Raw genomic sequence first — 24,377 nt, 5'->3', positions numbered from 1 at the left:
TCTGTTCAGTTTCTATGAGTTTTTGTTTGTTTTAAGATTCTACAGATAAGTGAAATCACATGATATTTCTCCTTCTCTAACTTATTTCACTTGGCATAATGCCCTCAAAGTCTATCCATGTTGTCACAAATGGCAGGATTTCTTTCTTTTTTATGGCTAATATTCCACTGTGTATACCTGCCACATCTTTTTCATCCATTTATCCAATGGACACTTGGGTTGTTTCCATATCTTAGCTATTGTAAATAATGCTTCTATAAACATAGGGTTATATGTATCTTTTTGAATTAGTATTTTCATTTTCTTTGAATCAATACTCAGTAGTAGAATTATTGGATCATATGGTATTTCTATTTTTGAGGACCCTCCATACTATTTTCCACAGTGGTTATGTCAGTTTACGTTTGCAATGACTGTGCACCAGGGTTTCCTCTTCTCCATATCCTCACCAACACTTTTTTTTTTTCTTGTCTTTTTGATACTAGCCATTCTGACTGGTGTGATGTGATATACCCTTGTAGTTTTGGTTTGCATTTCACTGATGATTAGTGATGTTGAGCATCTTCTCATGTATCTATTGGCCATCTATGTCTTCTTTAGAAAAATGTCTATTCAGATCCTCTGCGTATTTTAAAATCAGATTGTTTTTTGGTGTTGTATACATTCTTTATATAGTTCAAATATATATAGGATATGCCATTTACAAATATCTTCTTGCATTTAGTAGGTTGCCTTTTTATTTTGCCAATAGCTTCCTCTGCTAAAGTTTTTTATTTTAGTTTAGTTTCAATAGGTTATTTTTTCTTGCTTGAGGAGACATATCTAGAAAAATGTTGCTAAGGCTGATGTCTAAGAGATTACTCCCTATGTGTTCTTTTTTTTTAAAGATTTTATTCATTCATGAGAGACAGAGAGAGAGAGACAGAGAGAGAGAGAGACACAGGCAGAGGGAAAATCCAGCTCCATGCAAGTAGCCCAACGTGGTACTCGATCCCAGGACCCCAGGATCACGCTCCGGGCTGAAGGCAGGCGCCAAACCGCCAAGCCACCCAGGGATTCCCACCCTATGTGTTCTTTAACAAGTTTTATGGTTTCAGGTCTCACGTTTAGGTCTTTAATCCATTTTGAGGTTATTTTTGTGTATGGTGTAAGAAAGTGGCCTAGTTTTGCGTGTGGTTGTCCAGTTTCCCCGACACCATTAATTGAAGAGACTGTCCTTCCCTATTGTATATACTTGCCTCCTTTGTTGTAGATTAATTAACCATATAAATGAGAGTTTATTTCTAGGGTCTTTTCTGTTCCATTGATTTATGTGTCTGTTTTTGTGCCAGTACCATACTGTTTTGATTACTGTAGCTTTGTAGTAAAGCTTGAGATCTGGAAGAGTGATACCTCCCATTTTGTTCATCTTCCTCAAGATTGCTTAGGCTACTCAGGGTCTTTTGTGGTGTCATAAAAAATTTAGGATTCTTGATTATTTGGTGCTTTTTAAATATACTCTTAGTCATTTTTGGAAAGAGTCCTTATTTTTTAAAAAAGGTTAACTTTCTAATAACCATTGTTGCTCATGGCTGTGTGTTTTTACATTGCCTATAAATTTTTTTTTTAGATATTTGTTTCTTATATATTGTTTCCTCTGTAACTATTCTTTATTTTGCCTTTCTAAAATTCAGGCCTCAAATTTAGACTAATAACACTTTCAGCCTCTTTTTTATGCCTAAACTATCTTTGGATTTTCTAAAATGGCCATTAAGTAACACAGAAATCTTCTTTATTTTACTTTAAAAATCATTTTATTTATTTATTCATGAGAGACACAGGCAGAGGGAGAAGCAGGCTCCATGCAGGGATCCCCATGTGGGACTCGATCCCAGGACTCTGGGATCACTCCCTGAGCTGAAGGCAGACGCCTAACCCGTTGAGCCACTCAGGCATCCCTTCTTCCTTACTATAGAAAATGAGGAACAAGGGATCCCTGGGTGGCTCAGCGGTTTGGCGCCTGCCTTTGGCCCAGGGCACAATTCCTGAGTCTTGAGATGGAGTCCCGCATCGGGCTCCTGGCATGCGGCCCCCCCTGCCTGTGTCTCTGCCTCTCTCTCTCTCTCTCTCTCTGTGTATATCGTGAATAAATAAATAAAATCTTAAAAAAAAAGAAAATGAGGAACAATAGGAATAATTAGGTTTATCTGGAATTATCCAAATTTTAATGAATTCAAAACTATTATGAGAATTCTTTTGTCTTCTATATGCATAATTTAAAAAAAATTACTGAATCAAAGAAAAGCTTTCTTCCTGATATTTACACATGAATAAAGTATAAATTAATATAAATATCAGTCAATGATTTTATACTTTTCAGTTAAAAAAAGGCATAGTAATTTTTAAGCACAAAGACTGGTATAACTATCTACAAAAAGATCTGTTTCCAGGATTTTAGATCCACAAGCATCTTCCCCTTTTGTTCATGAAAATTCTGAACAAGTGTTAGGGGTACTGGTCAATTACATGGGGGATCATCAGAAGCCTACTGCTTATGCCAGTTTTTCATTAGATACAATAGCCAAGGCATATATACTTTGTCTAAGAGGTATAGAAACATAGGCAGAATGTGTGAAACTTTCCCTTGATTTAGTTCTAAGGTCTCTGCTAACTGTATGGTCCCCTATTTTAAAGACTCGTCTACTGACAGGAAACACTCAACACTTCTCAAGTGGCAGATAGGCCATTATTTTCCTTTTACACATTACTGTCTATCACTACTATAAACCCAGCCACTTCTTTCTTACACAAAGAAGGAGAAGCCCATGACTGTTTTTCTCTACTAGGCAGCTAGCAAATCCTGGAAGGATCTTCTAGAGATTCCCATGTATCCCTGCTTTAATTGTGTTTGTTGATAAATCTTACTTGAAAAATACCAATACCTAACATCATGATACTTAATAATGAAAGACTGAAAGCTTTTCCTCTAAGATCAGAAAAATAATGAGAATGCCTGCTATTGCCATTTCTATTTAACATAGTACTGGAAGTCCTAGCTAAAGCAGTTAGGCAAGAGAAAAAAATCGTCCAAATTAGAAAGAAAAAAAAAGCCATCCATATTGGAAAGGAAGAAGTAAAATTATCTTTTTAAAAAAGATGTATTTATTTATTTATTTTGAAGAGAGAGAGTGAGAAGGGGTAGGGGGAGAGGGAGAGAAACTAAGTAGACTGTGTGCTGAGCATGGAGCCTGATACAGGGCTTGACTTCGTGACCTTGAGATTGTGACCTGAGCCGAGATCAAGATTTGGACGCTTAACCAGCTGCACCACCTACATGCCCCAGTAAAATTATCTTTTTTCAAAAATGACATGATCTTCTTATATGTAGAAAGTCCTAAAGATTCCACAAAAAACTACTAAAGTTAATAAAAGAATTTAACAAAGTTGTAGGATACAAAATCAACACATGAAAATCAGTTGTGTTTCTATACACTGACAATGAGCAATCTGAAAATGAAATTAAGAAAACAATTCCATTTACAAGAGCATCAAAAATAGTAAAATACCTAGGAATAAGCTTAACTAAGGAGACAAAGAGCTTGTACACTGAAAACTACAAAATGTTGCTGAAAGAAATTAAGGAAGACCCAAATAAATAGAAAGACATCCATGTTTATGAGTTGGAAGACTTAATATTTTTTAAAGATTTTATTTATTTATTCATGAAAGACACAGAAAGAGAGAGAGAGGCAGAGACATAGACAGAGGGAGAAGCAGGCTCCATGCAAGGAGCCTGATGTGGGACTCCATCCTGGATCCTGGGATCATGCCCTGAGCCAAAGGCAGATGCTCAACTGCTGAGCCAGCCAGGCGTCCCTTGAGTTGGAAGACTTAATATTATTAAGATGTTGATACCACTCAAATCCATCTAAAGCCCAACAGTGATTTTTACAGAAATAGGACAATCCATCCTAAAATTCATAATGGAATTTCAATAGACCCTTAATAACCAGAATTATTTTGAAAAAGAACAGAATTGTAGATCTCACACTTCCTGATTTCAAAATGTGTTACAAAGCTATAGTGATCAAAACAGTGTGGCAAAATGGCATAGGATAGACATATAGACCAATGAAATAGAATAGAGTCCAGAAATAAACCCTCAAACATATGGCCAAATTATTTTCAACAAGAAGACCAATATCATTCAATGGGGGAAAGCTAGTCTTTTCTACAACTGGTGTTGGGAAAAGTGGATATTCAATGCAAAAGAATGAAGTTAAACGTTTACCTTACACCATATACAAAAGTTTATTCTAAATGCATGGAAGAACTAAATATATGACCTGAAATTATACTGTTAGAAGAAAACATAGGGGAAAAGCTTCATGATGTTGGATTTGGCAATGATTTCTTTCTTTCTTTTTTTTTTTTTTTTTGCAATGATTTCTTAAATAAGACACCAAAACCACAGGCAAAAGAGAAAAGAAAAAATAAATAAACTAAACTGGACTACATAAAAATTTAAAATTTCTGTGCATCAAAGGATGATACAACAGAATGAGGAGGCAACTCCTAGAATGGGAGGAAATATTTGACAATCTAGTATCTGCTAAAGACTTAATATCTGGGATATATAAAGAACTCCTGTAACTCAACAACGGCAACAACCAAAAATTAACCTTATTAAAGTGTGCAAAGCACTTGAATAGATATTTCTCCAAAGAAGATAGACAAATGACCAACAACACATGAAAATATGCTCAACATTACTAATCATTAGGGGAATACCAAGTCAAAACTATAATTAGTTACCACTTTATATCTATTAGGATGGCTACTATAAAAGAGAGGTGGATAGCAAGTATTGGCAAAGAAATGGTGAAATTATACACTGCTGGTAGGAGTATAAATTTGTGCAGCTATATGAAAAATATGTTAGCTCTTCAAAAAATTAAAAAATAGACCTACTATATGACCCAGCAATCCCACTTCTGGATATATACCCAAAATAATTGAAAGTAGAGTCTCAAAGAGCTGTTTGCACATCCATATTTATGGGAGCATATTCACAAGAGCCAAAAAGTAGAAGCAACCCAAGGGGCTCATCAACAGATGAATGGATAGACCGATATGGTATCTACATACAATGAAATATTATTCAGCCTTAAAAAGGAGGAAATTGTGACAGCTGCTCTAACATGAACCTTGAGGACATGATGCTAAGTGAAATAAGCCAATCACAAAAATACAAAACGCTGTATGATTCCAATGTTATGAGATACTAGAGAAGTTAAATTCAAAGAGACAGAAAGTAGAATAGTGGTTTCCAGGGGCTGGTGGGAAAGGAGGATAGGGAGTCATTATTTAATTACAGAGTTTCAGTTTTGCAAGATGAAAAAAAGTTCTGGAGATGGATGGTTGTGATGGTTGCACAACAAGGTGATATACTTAACACTGCTGAGCAATACCTTGAAAGTGTACCGAACCATACAGTCAAAAATGGCTAAGATGTGGACACCTGGGTGGTTCAGTTAGTTAAGCGTCTGCCTTCGGCTCAGTTCATGATACCAGGGTCTTGGGATTGAGTCCTACATTGGGCTCCCTGCTGAGTGAGGAGTCTGCTTCTCCCTCTGCCCCTCCTTCCTGCTCATGCTCACTCACACGTGTGAGCTCTCTCTCTCTCACAAAAATAAATAAGCTGAAAAAAATTTTTTTTGAATGGCTGAGATGCCAAGCCATAGATAACATTTATCATATGTGTATTTTGCCACAATTAATAATTTCAAAAAGGAAGAAAACCAAAAAATTCCAAGCAGCCTATGTTATCACAATCTTGGACTTATCCTTATAAGCTTGTTTCAGATATTACATCAGTTCAGATGGTAAATTAATTACTTTCACCAGACCTGTAAGCTGATGAAAGATAATAAAATAAATATTTATACTGACAGTAGGTTTACATTTTCAGGTTAATTCATGACTTCAAAATGCACTGGAAACAAATTCTAACTTAAGAAAATCAGTGTAGCATTACAATGTAGAATTGAACACTCACATATGCTATTGTGTGGGTTCTGGGCCTGTTTGTCCTCAGATCCACTCCTCATAGTCCCCTGATGTGCTCAGTTTGTTTTTTTTAAAGTGTACATTATTTTTAAAAAATATTTTACTTATTTATTCCCGAGAGACACAGAGAGAGAGAGAGAGAGAGAGAGAGAGAGAGAGAGGCAGAGACACAGGCAGAGGGAGAAGCAGGCTCCATTCAGGGAGCCTGACATGGGACTCAACCCTGGATCTCCAGGATCATGCCCTGGACTGAAGGTGGCGCTAAACCGCTGAGCCACCAGGGCCGCCCAGCTCAGTTTTTTGACTGGGTGACCACTACAGGCTACACATCTCAGGCAGCCATGTTAGCTGGCTTTCAGTTCAAGCAGTGGAAAGCAATGGAAGCAGAATATAAAGCAAAAGGAAGGGAGAAGCCAGGGTATTTCTCTACCAGCACATTCCTCCACCCTCACTGCTATCCCCATGTCAGGTGGCTATAGCTTTCACATGGGTCCAGCTCTCACAGGAGAGGCTGACCATGATTCCAGCTTCTACCAGTGACCCTGACCCTGGGATCTCATAACACTAACATTGCTCAGCAAGGAATGTTCCTCTATCCTAGGAGTGGTAACAGCTTTCTGCTATTGTTAATTTTTGGCTTGCCTTACCATCTCCTGTTAGGCTTCTCAGCCATTGGTTATCAAACCTCTGAGCAATAAAAGGATACAGACTATTGAAACATATGCAGAAACTTAGACCTCAGGGGAATTATACTGAATGAAAAAAAGCCAATCACAATACATTTCATACTGTATGACTACATTTATATAACATTCTAGAAATGACAAAATCATCGAGATGGAGAACAGGTTAGTCATTGCCAAAGGTTAAGATAGGATTGGGGAGGGACGCCTGGGTGGCTCAGCGGTTGAGCGTCTGCCTTTGGCTCAGGGCATGATCCCAGGGTCTCAGGATCGAGTCCTGCATCAGGCTCCCTGCATGGAGCCTGCTTCTCCCTCTGCCTGTGTCTCTGTCTCTTTCTCTGTGCCTCTCATGAATAAATAATATCTTAAAAAAAAAAAAGATAGGATTCGGCAGGGAGAGGGGATGCATGTGACCATAAAGGGATAATTGAAGGATCTTTGTGGTGATGCAACAATTCTGTATCTTGATGCTCACTTTGGCAGCACATATACTAAACAATTCTGGATCTCGCTGGTGGTGTGGCTACATGAATCTACATGTGATAAAATTCAATATGTGTACAGAACTGCATATATACAGACAAATACAAATGAATGCACATAAAACTGGTGAAATCTGAATAGTCTGTGGATTGTACCGGTATCACTTTCCTGATTGTGACCCCGTAATGTGGTGATGTAAGATATTACCATCAGGATTGTTTTCATTTCTTTGGGTAAATGCCCAGCAGTGGAATTACTGGAATTACTTGTGAATCTATTATTATTTCCAAATAAAAAGTGATTAAATTTTGAAAAAGAAACAGAGATTTCCTGACATCTCCCTCTAAAGTGGACAGCAAATTAATAACTTTTAGATGTTTTGTTGTTATCCAAGAGGTAAGCATAGTCAAAGTGGAGTTTAGTAAGAATGCTTCTTGAATTTGCCCACATAGCGGAGATAAATTGACAATATTGAACTGACATGGGTGGGGGTGACTTTCAGGGTTAACATTAGAGGATGTTTCCAATGCATGCCCTAACTAATGACATGTTCCCTGCAATACTATAAAGGTAGGACATGAACAGGAATCAAAGCCTCCAGGCCCTGTGAACAACTCCAAATGAACTATGAGTAGGTTCTGGTTATTGTTTATTCTCAGGATGGATTGAGGCTTTCTCATGCTAGAGAGCTGTGCACATACTAGTAGAGAAGAAAATGACTTTAAAATTTCCAAGAGGAAGGGTCTCAGTTTATCTCTCTGGTAGCAAAAACACAGAGTTCTCTGGTACCATTATTTTCTTAATTTCTTTTACTTGGAAAATAAAACTTTTTATATCATCCACCATCATCAGCAAAAATAAGAGAACTGGGACGCCTGGATGGCTCAGCAGTTTGGCTCAGGGCATGATCCCAGAGTCCCAGGATCGAGTCTTACAAGGGGCTTCCTGCACAGAGCCTGCTTCTCTCTCTGCCTGTGTCTCTGCCTCTCTCTCTCTGTCTGTGTCTCTCATAATAAATAAACAAAATCTTAAAAAAAAAAAAAAATAAGAGAACTAAAGAAATTCAAAACTCAACTATCAAAACTCTCAGAAACCTCAGGCTTTGCCATTGCCTATGGTATAATATCCATTCCCTCCAGGATCCACAAGATATTTCCTTCTGAGTTAATTGCCCTGTGCATCTGGGAATTACTTCAGTCCTAGATTGATCCTGCTATAAACTTATATGACTAATTTCTGCAGGGACTGGTATAATACCTCCAGACTTATCACTAATTGTATTGTATTGCCAAAACACTCACCTAAGCAGCTCTGCACGATCTGATACCTAGAGATTTGGTCTTCTGGAAAAGAATCAGGAAGAAACTGCCCATGAGCCTCTACGAAAAGGACCTTTAACAGATAACACAGCAATAAACTCTAAGTTGTTGATCCCTGGACTCATATTTCCCAAATAAGAAGACATACATCACTTTCTCCTGAGTACTGGCCATCTAATCCATTAGAGGACCTCACACTGAGGATTCTTAGCAATTCCCTAGAAGCTGCTGACTGTGGGCAGTGTCTGTCCCACATGATGGAACAAGGTACTAATTGAACAGCTTCTGCAGAAGACAACAGAACAAGATTAGTTTTTTAATTCTTCAGTATCCTTTTTTTGTTTTTTGTTTTTATTTTTTCTTTTTTCATTTTTTTCCTTTTTTTTCCTTTTTTTTTTCAGTATCCTTTTGTACCCTTTGTTATCCTTCAGTACCCTTTGTTCTCTTAGAAATCTTATCTATTACTGTCTTTAACATCCCCTCTTTAACTGACTAAAGTTTTCTTTTTTTTTTTTAAGATTTTATTTATTTATTCATGAGAGACAGAGAAAGAGAGAGAGGCAGAGACACAGGCAGAGGGAGAAGCAGGCTCAATGCAGGGAGCCAGATGGGGGACTTGATCCTGGGACTCCAGGATCATGCCCTGAGCCGAAGGCAGACACTCAACTGCTGAGCCACCTAAAGTTTTCTTACTATGATCTTCTGTATCTTCATTCCATTCCATTTGCCCCCTGGTGGTTTCCTTCTTTAACTTAAAAAAAATATGCTGGTGCCTATTTCTCAAATCTTAGCTACTGCTCTGAGTTTTTTTCACAGATAGGTAGGCAATGTTTATTTTACAATGTGCATATTATAAAAATATTAAAATCACATATATTAAATGTTACCTATCACCAATCTAAGTAAAGTACAATATACAAGTTTTTAAAAAGATTTATTTATTTATTTATTCGAGAGAAGGAAAGAGAGGGGAGGGGAGGTACAGAAGGAGAGGGATGGAGAATCTTCAAGCAGTTTCCCTGCTGAGCGTGGAGCCCAATGCAGGGCTTGATCCCAGGCCCCTGAGATCGTGGCCTGAGCCAAAATCAAGAGCTGGCCACTGAACCAACTGAGCTACGATATACCATTTTAAATTTATTTTTATTTTTCCATTTTTAAAGTACAGTTGACATACAATGTTATTATGTTAGTTGCAGGTGTACAATGTAGTGATTGGACAGTTCTATATATTAATGCTCACCACAAGAATATGTTGTAGTAAGCATCTAACAATATTATAGTATTATTGACTGCATTATTATTATTGACTATATTTCCCTATGTTGTACTTTCCATCTGTATGACTTATTTATTTATTAACTAGAGGCTTGTGCTTGTTAATCTTCTTCACCTATTTTGCCCATCCCCTCCACCCTCTCTCATCTGACAACCACCAGTTCTCTGTATTTATGAGTCTGCTTCTGTTTTTTTGTTTGTTTTTTCATTTACTTTTTTTAGATTCTACATATAAGTGAAATCATATGGTATTTGTCTTTCTATGTCTTTTATTTCACTTAGCATAATATCCTCTAGGTCCATCTATATTGTTGCACATGACAAGATCTCATCCTTTTATATGGCTGAGTAATATTACATTGTGTGTGTATATCATATCTTCTTTATCCAGTCATCTATTGATGGACACTTAGGTTACTTCCATATCTTGGCTATTGTAATGCTACAATAAACCTAGGGGTACATATATCTTTTCAAATTAGTGTTTTCATCTTCTTTGGGTAAGTGCCCAGCAGTGGAATTACTACTGGATCATGTGGTGTTTCTATTTTTAATTTTTTTGAGGAACTTCCATACTGTTTTCTTTTTTTTTTAAAGATTTTATTTATTTATTCATAGAGACACACACAGAGAGAGAGAGAGAGAGAGAGAGAGGCAGAAACACAGGCAGAGGGAGAAGCAGGCTTCATGCAGGGAGCCTGATGTGGGACTCGATCCCGGGTCTCCGGGATCACACCCTGGACCGAAGGCAGCGCTATACCACTGAGCCATCCAGGCTGCCCCCGTACTGTTTTCCATAGTGCTTGTACCAATTCACATTCCTACCAACAGTTCATGAGGGTTCCCTTTTTTCCACATCCTCACCAATACTTATTTGTATTGCTCTGAATGTAACTCATTGCTAGATCTGTTGCCTTACCACCTAATCTTTCTGACCAAAAAAGAGAAAAAGTAATAGCTTCAAATACTTCAGAAGGTAGATTTCCTTCCACAAGTCCTTTCTGGTCTTAAGTTTTCCTCACATAGTTAATTCCAAAGTTTGGTCCTATAAAAATTGGACATGAACAAAATGCTTTTGCTAAAGTCATTATATGCCTACCAGTTAAACCCAGGTTATTAGGAATGGGACTAATGTGGGAGTTATTCTTGCTACAGACACTCTAACCTACTTACAGTAATTGTATAACTCCATTCAAGGAATCTATCCACCTCAAGAGTCCAAAAATCATATACTCTTACTGTGATAAATGGTAGTTATCTCTCAATTCAATTATGCCTCACTGGGGTCCTACTTCTTATTCAGACATCAAGCTTTTACCTGCTGCTGCACACTAACTTATCCTGCATATTCAGGGTAACTGTTAGAGCCTCTCAGATATTTTTAACTATCACCTCTCCAGTGGATCATGTTTTTCTGAAAATGGTACCTAGAAATCTCTGAAATGAGACAAGAACAACTACTCAGGAAAACTCCCAGGAAGGATTACCTACTCCTTTATCATGCATACAATATAAGCTTCCCAGAGAGGGATAATACTGCTGGAAAAGATGATCCAAAACTTGTCTCTAACCTCAGTAGACATCATAAATAACACAACATCTACTCAGTAGTCCAACAACCAATTTAAATTTAAATTTATTAACCAAGGGTAAAGTTATGCTTTAGCAAACACCTCTTATGCTACCTGCATAAATACAGGTAAAGTAGAATAGTCTGTGACTATGCTAAAATAAGTCACTTGAATCTGTAAAAAAAAAACACAAGCTGGACTTTGGGACATGTTTTCATTGCCTGGATTTGATGACTTGGGGCCCTGTCTTCAGGGCCTATTACAAGTAATAATCAGTTTATTTCTGGTAATTTCCTGGTGTGTAGGCTGGCTGATGCATCATATTCAGAATCTTAAATGCTGGGTAGCCCAGGTGGCTCAGCGGTTTAAGCGCTGCCTTCAGCCCAGGGCCAGATCCTGGAGACCCAGGATCGAGTCCCACGTCGGGCTCCCTGTATGGAACTTGCTTCTCCCTCTGCTTCTCCCTCTGCCTGTGTCTCTGCCCCTCTTCCTCTCTGTGTGTCTGTCATGAATAAATAAAATATTTTTTAAAAAAGAATCTTAAATGCTACTGTGCAACCATTATCATGTCAGAGGATTCAGTAACTCATGCTGTAACAAAAGGAAAAAGTGAAACTGACCTAAGTCTATCTATGGATGTTCTCTCCACAATCTGCTAATGAGCAAAACTTTGGCAATGGTGAAGAACTAGATAGTACACTAAAGTCCTGAAGCCTAAATCCTTCTGCCCTTGGCTAAGAGGAAGAACAAGAAAGAGAAAACATCCTCTGACAGCCTGAAGCTGGCCTAACACTATCATCTAGGCTTTGGTGTTGACAGGAGCCGGTATGACACTCACAGACTGGTTTTCTCTTGATGAACATAACATAACGTGACGTAATGTAACATAACATAACATATCAATTTTACAAAACACAACACGATAAAATAAGGCCACCACTGTGGTGGATCAATACAAAAACAAGACCATTCTATCATGAACATTAAGAACATTATCTAAACAGAAATGACCAAATATCCCCATCCTGGCTACTAATGATAATCATGCTCCTTTATCAATTATAGCTTTAGTCTTGCTCCTTTCTTCCTACTTTTGAGATAAAATTTTTTAAGATATCCAATCATAGAACTATCCCCACTTTCTCATAGCATTAAAACCAGAGCAAAGCCCCTTTCCTTGAGTCTTCCCCAAAAAACCTAATACAAGCTCAAGTCCTATAAGAAGTCATTTCTAACATCTTCTTACTGAGATGCCCTACAGTTTCCCATATTGTGTGGTTTTCCTATTGCAATGAGTCAATAAACCCAATTTTGTTTAATTATAGGTGTGTTCTTGGTTGCCTTTGACAGGACAGGAGGGCATTGTCACTGGAAATTGGCTTCTTTTTTTTTTTTTCACTGAAAGATACTGATTTTTAAAAAGGTAACTCAAAACAAGTTTTAAGTAGTCTGAAATCATACAGGACAGGTCTATGGGTTTGATATAGCCAAAGGCTGCCAGTTTGCAACCTTTCTGTTGGGTGATCTCCCTTCTGATGTAAAGATTAATATTATGAATAGTTAACAGCCATTAAGTACCTAAGCTGAACCAGGAATTGAACACATACTTTCACATGCACTATTTCATTTAATGTTCTTTTCTACTCAAGTCATTTAGAACTCTCTGAATTCTATTCATGCTGTGCCATTTGCAAGGTCGCCTGCTGCATGTTTGACTATAAATGAGGTCAAATCCCTATTTTACAGGAAGATGCTGATGTATACCGGTTCTTCCCACTGTGAGCCTGTAGCCATAGGAACTGTGATCAAGTACACAATAACACCTCCACGATCAAATCTCTGGGGAACAAAGTTCATTTTAATGAAGCTGGTCTGACTACAGAGCAATCTGGGGGACTTTCTGGGCTTCACAGCAGTGTGCCGCCTCCTGACTTTGAGCTGGCTCTGGAGGAGGAGAAAGCGGAGCTGTCTCAGGTATGGGCTCCTTATTGGGAGCTGGGACTGGGGTCAGGCAGGAAAAGGATGTGGGGGAAATTCTTCTAGGCATGCTACTCCTGAGGAGAAAGCAGGAGAGGGGCTTTGTATACCAGGTCCTATGGTCTCTGAAGGCTTTACCAGTTCTGTGAGTGTATGAATTGTGCCTTGAATATAGGATTCTACCATCACCATTAGCTAGAATCTACCATTAGCTAGAATCTACCATTAGCTAGAATCTTTAAGGACTCTTCCAGCACTAGAATCATAGGAGCAAGTAACCCCGTTCAGTGACAACTTTGGCTTGTAAAAATGGGAGGGAACAGGAAAAGCTTTTAGGTTAAGTGCTGGAGTTTTTACCCCATTAACTCAATTCTCTTTCTGAATCCTTACCGTTTCTCACACAATATGTCCTTTATTCTATTCTCCAAAAAGCCCAAGTTTCCTCTGACTGCCTGAGGTGAGACCTGGGAATCTGAAGCCCACCAAATCCCTGCCTTTCCGTTTACCTCTACTCTGTGGACCAAGGTTTCTGCTTCATTTTCCCTGGATGTCAAAACAGTTTCCCTAATACTGGAGCTAGCCCTGACCCCTTGGCATCCCAGACTACTCTGGCCATTGCTGGCCCTTGGAGTCAAGACTGTCTTCCTGTGCTCATAGTGTCAGGCTGAGCCTTGCTGTAAGAACCTGATTACTCAGGGACGCCTGGGTGGCTCAGTGATTGTCTACCTTTGGCTTGGGTCATGATTCCAGGGTCCTGGGATTGAGTCCCGCATCGGGCTCCCTGTGAAGAGTCTGCTTCTCCCTCTGCCTATGTTCTGCCTCTCTCTGTGTGTCCCTCATGAATAAATAAATGAAATATTAAAAAAAAGAAACTCATTATTCAGAACCCCATTCTGAATATAGCCACTATAGAGAGTCTGTTTCTCATGTACTATGTGGATCTTAACAGCCTGAATCAAGATGTTTGGACACAGTTCAGTGGGCCATGGCCACATCATTCAAGGAGTGGCTCTATGCCAAATCAGGTTCCCAGCCCAGATCTCCAGTCCCAGTCTTGTCCTCTTTATCACCAGACCATTCTGCTGACAAGGTGTCGCTCTGGACAAGTAGTTCATTTTGAAAGAGATGACCAAAAAGGTAGATGAGATAAAGACAGAGACAGACAGAGAGAGAGAGAAAGAGAGATATTGGGGACAGAGTCTCCTAAAAAGATGTCATTTTTAATCAATCAATCAATTAACCAATCACTGGAGGCATAATGGAGGGCTTTATTTCTTCTCCATCCTTGCCCAATATGCAACTTTGAGACTTTTTTATTATTTAGAAAATTTTTAATTGTTTTTTTTTTTGAAAAATTTTAATTGTTATTGAAAAGTTGATACGGTAAAAAAAAAAAAAAATTCAAATAATGGGCACCTGGGTGGCTCAGTGGTTGGGCATCTGTCTGGCTCAGGTTGTGGTCCCGGGGTCCTGGGATTGAGTCCTTCATCAGGTTTCTTGTGGGGAGCCTGCTCCTCCTTCTGCCTGTGTGTCTGCCTTTCTCTCTCTGTCTGTCATGAATAAATAGATAGAATCTTGAGAAAAAAATTCAAACAATAACAGAGTATGCAGTATAAAATACATTCCCCCCCACTCTGACTTCTAGTTCTCTTGTCTAGAGGCAGCCCCTGTTCAGAGTTTCTCATTTATCTTTCCAAAATATACTATGCATATATAAGCATGTGTGCATCTAATCTCCTTTTTGTGAAACACATATCAACATACTATTATTTTTTCCTACATTATACTGTTCCACTTGAATAAGCTCAACTTGGAGCTTATTTCAGGTCTGTGCATGTAGATATGTCTCATCCTATTTAGCAGATGCATCGTATTATATTATGGCCCTACTGATGGGACAATTCCATTGGTTTTCTTTGTTTTGATATTATTAACAATGCTGCAATGAATATCTTTGTAATATATCTTGAAATACATGAATGAGTAAGTTTGTCAGATAAATTCCTAAAGATAGAATTTCTGGTCAAAGGTTACCGTTCACCTCGATAGATATTTTAACTCTGTCCTGCAGAGAGCTTAAATCAGTTTAAGCTTATCAACACTTATCAACACTGAGAGTGGGCCTGCTTTTCCCATACCCTCACCAATAGGGTATTTCTAGACATTCAGTCTTGGTGTGGCTTTAGTAGTTTATTCACCCAAAAAATGCATATATATTATCATGAGGCTTTGATCTGAGCACAAGAATGTAGAAATCAATAGCACAGATCCCGAACCTTGCCCTCATAACCTAGACATGCACACTATCATATTATCTGGAAAATGCAACAGTGGTACAAGGTACAAAAGTAGGACAATGAAGGGAAGAGCTAATTTCATCTGTTTGAGGGAGACTAGGGTTTGTTCAAAGCTAGGGAAAATTTTGTGAAGAACCTAATATCTGAGATAAGTTTTGAAGAATGCATTTAGCTAACAAACATGTGTTAAGTGCCTGCTATGTGCAAGACACTGTTCTGGGTTCTTAGGTTATATTAGTGACAAAACAAAGATTCCTGTCCTCATGAAGCTTATGTCTTAGTGAGTCAATAACCAGTACACATAATAAGTTATATAGTATGTTGCAAGGTGATAGGACCCATGGAAAGGTAAAAAACAAAATAGGGTAAGGGGGATAAGGAGTGTCTATGGTAGAGGATGATGTGAATAGCAATTTTAAGTAAGGTGGTCAGGTAGACCTTGTCAAGGTGATTTTTAAGCAAAGACCTGGCAAAAGTGATTTAGTTAGGAAATAGCTAAGGAAAAGCCTTCCAGATAGTGAGAGTAGCCAGCACAAGGCTCTCAGGTCATATCTGAAGAGGAGCAAGGAGACCAGTGGACTGAGAGAGGGGAAGGATAGTAGGGGATAGTAGGAGAGGGGTCAGAGAGACAATACAAGCCTTTAGGCCACTGAGACAACTTTGGTTTTCCTCCAGGTAAAATGAGAAGTCATTGCATGGTTTTAAACAGAAGAGTATCATGATCTTTCTTTTAAAAAAATTTTTTTTTAAAGATTTTTCTGGGGGTGCTTGGGTAGCTCAGTCGATTAAACATCCGACTCTTGATCTCAACTCAGGCCTTGATCTCAGGGTTGTGAGTTCAGGCCCTGAATTAGGCTCCATGCCTAGCATGGAGCCTACTTTAAAAGCAAAAAGATTATTCTTGATGTTATATTTAGAACACACTGTAGGGTGGGGACAAGGATAGAAGCAGAGAGTATAGTACGTCAGGCGTGAGGTGATGGGAGCTTCGACCAACATAGTAGTAATGGAGATGGTAAAGAAGTAGTTGGATTCTGAATATGTGTTCAAGGTAGAGCCATAGAACTAGAAGTGGCATGAGAGAGGAAGAAAGGTGTAAAAATGATCTCAAATGTTTTGGCCTGAGCTACTGAAAAGAAAAATGGAGTTATCTTCAACTGAGATAAGAAAGCTGAAGGTAAGGCAAGTTACAAAGGGAAAGATCAAGTATTCAGTTTTGGATATGTTAAGTTTCTGAGACCCATTTGACATGCAAGTGGAGATGTCGAGTAGGCAGTGAAATATATGAATGTGAGGTTTGAGAAAGAGGTCTAGACTAGAAATATAAATTCAACATGTAAATGATGAGTATGGGTTTTTCAGGCAGATGAGAATGGGGAGTGACCCACGTGAAAGAAACAGCTTGAACACAGGCATAAATATTTGAATTAGCAACTTATGTCTGGGGAACCATCAATGTTCAGTTTTCACTGGAGTTTAAAGTACAAGGTGGGGACACCTGGGTGGCTCAGCAGTTTAGTGCTGCCTTCAGCCCAGGCCCTGATCCTGGAGACCCAAGATCGAGTCCCATGTCAGGCTCCCTGCATGGAGCTTGCTTCTCCCTCTGCCTGTGTCTCTGCATCTCTCTGAAAGAAAGAAAAAGAAAGAAAAAGAGAGAGAGAGAGAGAGAAAGAAAGAAGAAAAAAAGAAAGAAAGAGAAAGAAAGAAAAAGAAAGAAAGAAAGGAAGGAAGGAAAGGAAAGAGAAAGAAAAGAAAGGAAAAGAAAAGAAAGAAAAAAGAAAAGAAAAGAAAGAAAAGAAAAGAAAAGAAAAGAAAAGAAAAGAAAAGAAAAGAAAAGAGGGGTTAGAGCGGTAGAGGATGGCACTGCAGAGGTCAGCAGGAATATGACTGCCAAGGGCCTTATAGGACAAACCAAGAAGCTTCAATTTTACCACAAAAGCAGTGAGAGATGAATAACCAGAATGGTATTTCAGAGTGATTATTCTGCATCTGAGAGAAGGAATTCTGGGGAACAAGTCTAGAAATGGTTTCAATAGTCCAGGCAAGAGACTTGAGGATTTGCACAAAGGCAGTAGCAGTGGAAAGGCAGAGAGAAGAGTGGATTTGAGAAATATCTGTAGGGCAGTAAAGTTTCAGACTGATTGGATATGATGGTTTAGGAGTCAGGAAGAGGCAAGGATGATTCCAAGGGTACAGGTGGTGATGTTAACCAAGACAGGGAAGAGTGGGGTGGACGGGAGCAGCTGCGGATAGAACATGGGCTCATTATGAGTCCTTTCAGATATGCTGTAGTTGGATGTTAGATATATTAGCCAAAAGGTTTGCTCTTGGGATTTTGGGTCCATTAGAATTAGTCATCAGAGGATAGTTAAAACCATGCGTATGAGTGTGTTTTGGATGAGGGAAAGGGAACCAGTAGAGAAGAGTCCTTGATTTCTTTCTTTCCCTCCATCACTAAGTCCTATTGCCTCTGGTATCTTCAATTTAATCACTTTTCTCCACCCCCATGTGATTAGCTTCCTTGAACCTTGGGAATTGTTCCTAATTTCCTCTTTTCCATTACTGCCTCCTTTTGGCCTGTTTTCCTTCTAGTAGCCAGAGTGATCACTTAAAAATGTATATATTATCATATCATCATTCTCCTTTAAAATCTCCATTGGCTTTTCATTCCCTTTAATAATGAACTCCAGTCTCTTTACAATGGTTTACAAGGCCCCAGCCCTGGAGTAGCTCCCCAACCTCTTTCCACACCACCCTCTCCTCATTCATATTCTGGTCACCCAGGCTCCCTACAAGCCAGTCCTTTCTTCTCTTGATCTTTGCACTGCTGTTCCTTCACCTAGGATGCTCATCCCCCAGACACAGAAAACTTCAGGTATCAGCTCAAAAGTCACCTTCACACACAAAACTACCCTCCCCCCAAAATAATGAAACACCTCTCTGACCACCTTATTTACTTTTTTTTTTTTTTAAAGATTTTATTTATTTATTCATGAGAGACAGAAAAAGAGTGGCAGAGACAGGCAGTGGGAGAAGCAGCTCCCTGCAGGGAGCCCAATGCAAGACTCAGTCCTCAGGGACTCAATCCTCAGATCTGAGATCACACCCTGAGCCTAAGGCAGACGCTCAACTGCTGAGCCACCCAGGCATCCCTCTGACCTCCTTATTTAAAGTGACCTGTCGGGCAGCCCAGGTGGCTCAGCAGTTTAGCGCTGCCTTCAGCCCCAGGGCCTGCCCAGGGACCCTGATCGAGTCCCACCCACGTTGGGCTCCCTGCATGGAGTCTGCTTCTCCCTCCTCCTGTGTCTCTGCCTCTCTCTGTGTCTCTCACGAATAAATAAAAATGAAATCCTTAAAAATAAATAAATAAATAAAGTGGCCTGTCCCTTTATCTTCATATTCCTTTCCCTCTGTATCCATTTCAAAATTACTTGTTAATTATTTAGCTTTCTCACTACAGTGGAGGCTTTATGAGGTCTGGAGCATTATGTAATTTGTTCCCCCCACTATAATCCTAGCATCTGGGCACATAGAGTTGCTCTGTAAATTTTGTTGAATGAATACAGGTGGAAAAGCAGAGAAGGATGATTGAGGAAGCAGTGAGGAGTTGAGAGGGCATCTGGAGCACAGTGAGATGATTGGCCTTGGGCTGGAGGAGAAGGACACATGCATGTTCCTCTGTGAACAGAGGCAAGGAGGAACGTTTGAATGGGTATGTAGGCAAGTATATATATGGGGCATGAGGGTGTATGGCAAGGGCAGGATGTTCAAGGATTTCATGGTTGATGGCCTCTTTCTGGTGAGGTCTTTTGGTGACAGCTCAGATGGAAGTTTCAGAGGTTGGGTAAAGGATTTGAGGAGCATGGGAAAGATTTGAAACAGTTACTAAGGAGACTGAGAAAGGGAACTCTCCAGAATTTTGCCTATGATGTGGCAGCCACCAGGTGAGTGTTGAGGTTATAGACAAGAGGAGGATGTGAAACAGACTTTGCTTTCAGGAATTTGCAATCCAAAGGAGATAGAATTTCTATAAGAAAGTTGGAATGCAGGGTACTGGGTACTGTAATGGGTGGAGTGTTGTTGAGACTTGATGAGGGTGGGAACTCCGTTCTGAGAGTGGGGAAAAACATTAAAGAGGTTGTGTACCAGCAAGAGAATGGTACCAGCAAAAGTACAGTGGAGTGGAATGCCTGGAGTGAAAAGTGGAAGGTGATGCTGGAAAACAGGGTTGAGGCTAGGTAGTGAAGGATCTTATATGCACCAGGAATTAGAACTTACTCCTGCAGTCAGCAGAGGTCTTTAACAGAGCAGCAGAATCTTGTGATTGCTCTTTTAGGAAGCTAACCCACACCTAATGTGGGTGACAGATTGAAGGGAGGAGAAATTGGAGGCAGTGAGAAAGGTGAGGAGAGAGTTGCCTTGGTCCCAATGTGAGATAATGAGATTCTGAAGTAATCAAAGGCCGTAGAGAGGAGGGAAGGGATTCCAGTTTTGATGATGGATGGTATGTGGGGGGTGAGGGGAAGGTGGAGTCAAGGCTGACTCAGACCCTTCTTGCTTGGAAGACTGGGTGGATGATGATACCGTTACCAAGGATGAAGATACAGCAAGAGAGTCTATACTAAGCAAAAGTAATAAGCTCAGTTTTTTTTTAAAAAATTGTGTCAAATACATATAATACACAATTTACCATTTCAAAGAGTACGCTTTAGAGGCATTAAGTACATTTACAATGTTGTGCAATCATTACCTCTGACTAGTTCCAACATATTTTCATCACCCCAAAGGAAATCCCAAATCCATTAAGCTGTTGTTCCCTAGACCACTTCTGCCCAGCCCCTGGCAACCACATGTCTGTTTTTCTGTCTCTATTGGTTTGCCTATTTTGGATATTTCATATAAATGGAATCATACAATATGGGACCTTTTTTGTCTGGCCTCTTTCACTGAGCATAATGATTTCAGGGTTCATCCATGTTGTAGCGGGTGTCAGTACTTCATTCTTTTTTTTCTCCATCTTTTTTATTGTGGTAAAGTATACATAACATAAAGTTTATCATTTTATCCATCTTTAAATGTACAGTTCAGCTATATGTTAATTAGTTGAATTCAAATTAAAAAGAAAAAAAGTGTACAGTTCAGTGGCATTACATACATTCACACTATGTAACCATCATCACCATCTGCCTCCAGAACTTTTTCCATTTCCCTAAACTGAAACTCTGTACCCATTAAATAATGATTCCCCAATCCCCTTTCCCACCAGCACCTGGAAATCACCATTCTACTTTCTGTCTGAATTTGACTATTTTAGTACCTCATATAAGGGAATCATACAGTGTTTGTCTTTTTGTGACTGGCTCATTTCACTTAGCATAATGTCCTCAGCATGCATCTATGTTGTGGCATGTGTCAGAATTTCTTTCCTTTTAAAGGCTGAATAATGTTCTGTTACACACACACACATTCCCCTCACATTTTGTTTATCCATTCATCTGTTGATAGACATTTGGATTATTTTTACCTTTTGGCTATTATGAATAGAGATACTGTGAACATTAGTGTATAGGTTTTTATTTGAACACCTGTTTTCAATTTTGGGAGGTGTCTGCTTAGAAGTGGAATTCCTGGGTTATATGGTAGTTCTATGTTTAGTTTATTGAGTACCTGCCTCAGTGGCTTCACCATTGTACATTCCCACTAGCCATGTACAAGGGTTCCAATTTCTCCACATCCTCACCAACATGTTCTATTGTCCTTTCTTTATTACTATTATTATGGCCTTCCTAGTGGATGTGAAGTATCATGTCATTGTGATTTTGATTTGCATTTCCCTAATGACTAATGATGCTCAGCATCTTTTCATGTACTTATCAGGCATTTGTATATCTCCCTTGGAGAAACATCTGTTCAAGTCCTTTGGCCATTTTAAAAGTTGTGTTGCTTTTTGCTGTTGTTGACTGGTTAGGAGTTCTTTATGTATTCTATATTAACCCTTCATCAGATACATGATTTATAAATATTTTCTTCTGTGGGTTTTTTTTTTCTCACTCTCTTGGTAGTATTCTTGAATACACAAAACTTTAAATTTTTTATGAAATCCAACTTATCTTAATTTTTGTTGCTTGTGCTGTTGGTGTCACATCCAAGAAATCATTGACAAATACAGTATTTCAAAGATTTGCCCTATGTTTTCTCCTAAGATTTTTATAGTTTTAGCACTTAAGCTTAGATCTTTGATCCATCTGAGTTAATTTTTTTTTATGATAGTCACACAGAGAGAGAGAGAGAGAGAGAGAGGCAGAGACATAGGCAGAGGGAGAAGCAGGCTCCATGCACCGGGAGCCCGACGCGGGATTCGATCCTGGGTCTCCAGGATCCCGCCCTGGGCCAAAGGCAGGTGCTAAACCGCTGCGCCACCCAGGGATCCCTTTCTGAGTTAATTTTTTAAAGATTTTATTTATTTAGTTAGAGCACAAGCAGGGGGAGGTGAAGAGGGAGAGGGAGAGAGAGAATCTTGAACAGACTCCATGTTGAGCATGGAACCCAACACTGGGCTTGATCTCACGACCCTGAGATCATGAAATGAGCCAAAATCAAGAGTCAGATGCTCAACCAACTAAGTCACTCAGATGCTCCATTTGAGTTAATTTTTGTTCATGGTATAAAATAAGGGTCCAACTTCATTCTTTTGCATGTGGAGATCTAGTTTTCCTCTCCCCATTTATCAAAAATGGTCCTTTCTCTATTGGTCTTGGCTCCCTTGCTGCAAATCAATTGAGCATGTATGTAAGGATTTATTTCTGGATTCTTTATTTGATTTAATTTATGTGTCTGTCCTTATATCTGTACCACACTGTTTTATGACTGTAGCTTTATCGTGTGTTTTGAAACCAGGAAAGTGAATCCTTCAACTTTGTTCTTTTCAAGACAGTGTTGGCTGTTTGGGGTCCACTGAGATTCCATATGAATTTTAAGTTTCCTGTTTCTTTAAAGAATGCCATTGGGATTTGGTAGGGATTGCATTGAATCCAGAGATCATTTTGCTTGTGCTGAACCTAAAGACCAGCCAGAAATGAAACCTATGATCTTCTCCTGTATTTTCTGAGCATGTATTCTGCCCTGAGAGCTTTTCAAAGCCCTATTTTCCAAAGATTCTCATTTCCCATTTTTTTTCTCCCTGGCTTTTGGTATATCTCTTGTTTGCCTCATCTATTGTCTTTTGCCCCAGATGGCACTGGCTTGTTCCTTTAGATTTTAATGTTTTCTGGCAAGCTCCTCCATGTAGCTGTTTCTCTGCCCTAAGGGTATTCCAAATTAGACAAAATAAGTCCTTCAGGAAACCCATAGCAGATCTAAACAGACTAATATAATTCCTTGAGAAAAGGTCTATTGTCTTCTTCCCTTTGGGACCAGGTACCCACACTGGAAACAGTCATCAAGACTGTCACCGTGCCAGGATGGAGATGGAGTAAAGTGAACATTAAAATACCACAAAGCTCTCCTACTCGGTTTCTGTGATCTTTCTGTTGGTTAAGCACTCACATGTTGCTATAAATCTTTGACTATCTTCCAGAATTCTGATATGTTAATTCTGACAGGTTTTTTCTGTTTTTTTTTTTTTTTTTTTTTTTGATAGCTCTGGGGAGGATGGGCTGCTAGAGGTCTCTACACTGCCCTTCTCAGTGATGTCATCCAACGAGCTCAGTATGAATACACTGAGATGCCTGTAGGATACTAAGAATAGACAGTTATGGACTCTTGAAGCCAGAGATGTGTCCACACCATTAGATCCCCAGAACTTAGAACAGTTCATGGTACACAGGGGGCACTCAAAAAATGTTTGTTGAATTAATGGAACTTAAAAAAAATTTTTTTAAGATTTATTTACTTTAGAGAGAGAGAGTGTGTGTGTGTGTGCATGCACATGCACATGAGTTGGGGGAGGGGCTAAGGGAGAGGGAAAGAGAGAACCTCAAGCAAACTCCCACTGAGCATGGAGACCAACATGGGGCTCCATCCCAAAACCCATTAGATCATGACCTGAGCAGAAATCACCAGTCAGATGCTTAACCAGCTGTGTCACCTAGGTGTTGCCAATGAATGAAGCTTTAAAAAAGACATTTGAGAGGTGCCTAGGTGGCTCAATGGTTGAGCATCTGCCTTTGGTTCAGGTCATGATCCTGGGGTCCTAGGATTGAGTCCCATATCAGGTTCCCTGCAGAGAGCCCGCATCTCCCTCTGCCTATGTCTCTGCTTCTCTTTCTGTGTCTCCCCTTAATAAATAAATAAATAATTTTTAAAAATGAAAATTGGGACCCCTGGGTGGCTCAGTGGTTTAGTGCCTGCCTTTGGCCTAGGGTGTGATCCTGGAATCCCGGGATCGAGTCCCACGTCGGGCTCCTGGCATGGAGCCTGCTTCTTCCTCTGCCTGTGTCTCTGCCTCTCTCTCTCTCTCTATGTCTATCATGAATAAATAAATAAAATCTTTAAAAAAAATAAAAATGAAAATTAAATTAAAAAGACATGGGATCCCTGGGTGGCGCAGTGGTTTAGCACCTGCCTTTGGCCCAGGGCGCGATCCTGGAGACCCAGGATCGAATCCCGCGTCGGGCTCCCGGTGCATGGAGCCTGCTTCTCCCTCTGCCTATGTCTCTGCCTCTCTCTCTCTCACTCTCTGTGTGACTATCATAAATAAATAAAAATTAAAAAAAAAAAGACATT

The 24,377-nt window shown here is 39.4% G+C and overlaps 1 protein-coding gene and 1 long non-coding RNA gene across 4 annotated transcripts in view; one reads left to right on the top strand and one right to left on the bottom strand.

Moving 5' to 3' along the window:
• Positions 1-24,377, top strand: part of TMEM219 (transmembrane protein 219) — a 50,286-nt gene that overhangs the window by 4,216 nt on the left and 21,693 nt on the right. For both annotated transcript variants that reach the window (XM_072836394.1, XM_072836392.1), the window contains exon 3: positions 13,126-13,353. The gene's annotated coding sequence lies outside the window, so the exon portion shown is untranslated. The remainder of the gene's footprint in view (positions 1-13,125; positions 13,354-24,377) is intronic.
• Positions 7,049-24,377, bottom strand: part of LOC140638668 (uncharacterized) — a 28,951-nt gene continuing 11,622 nt past the window's right edge. Inside the window, exons 2-3 of one of the 2 annotated variants that reach the window (XR_012035670.1) lie at positions 14,773-14,906; positions 7,049-8,606 (exon numbers count right to left, since the gene is read on the bottom strand). This is a non-coding gene — a long non-coding RNA (uncharacterized lncRNA). Of the gene's footprint in view, positions 8,607-9,654; positions 14,907-24,377 lie in introns of those variants that run through there. The other variant, XR_012035669.1, reaches the window with a different exon arrangement.

Source organism: Canis lupus, chromosome 8 (assembly GCF_048164855.1).
Source record: "Canis lupus baileyi chromosome 8, mCanLup2.hap1, whole genome shotgun sequence".
NCBI lineage: Eukaryota > Metazoa > Chordata > Mammalia > Carnivora > Canidae > Canis > Canis lupus.
Note: the sequence above shows the minus strand (reverse complement) of the source record. Positions and strands in the feature narration are given on the sequence as shown.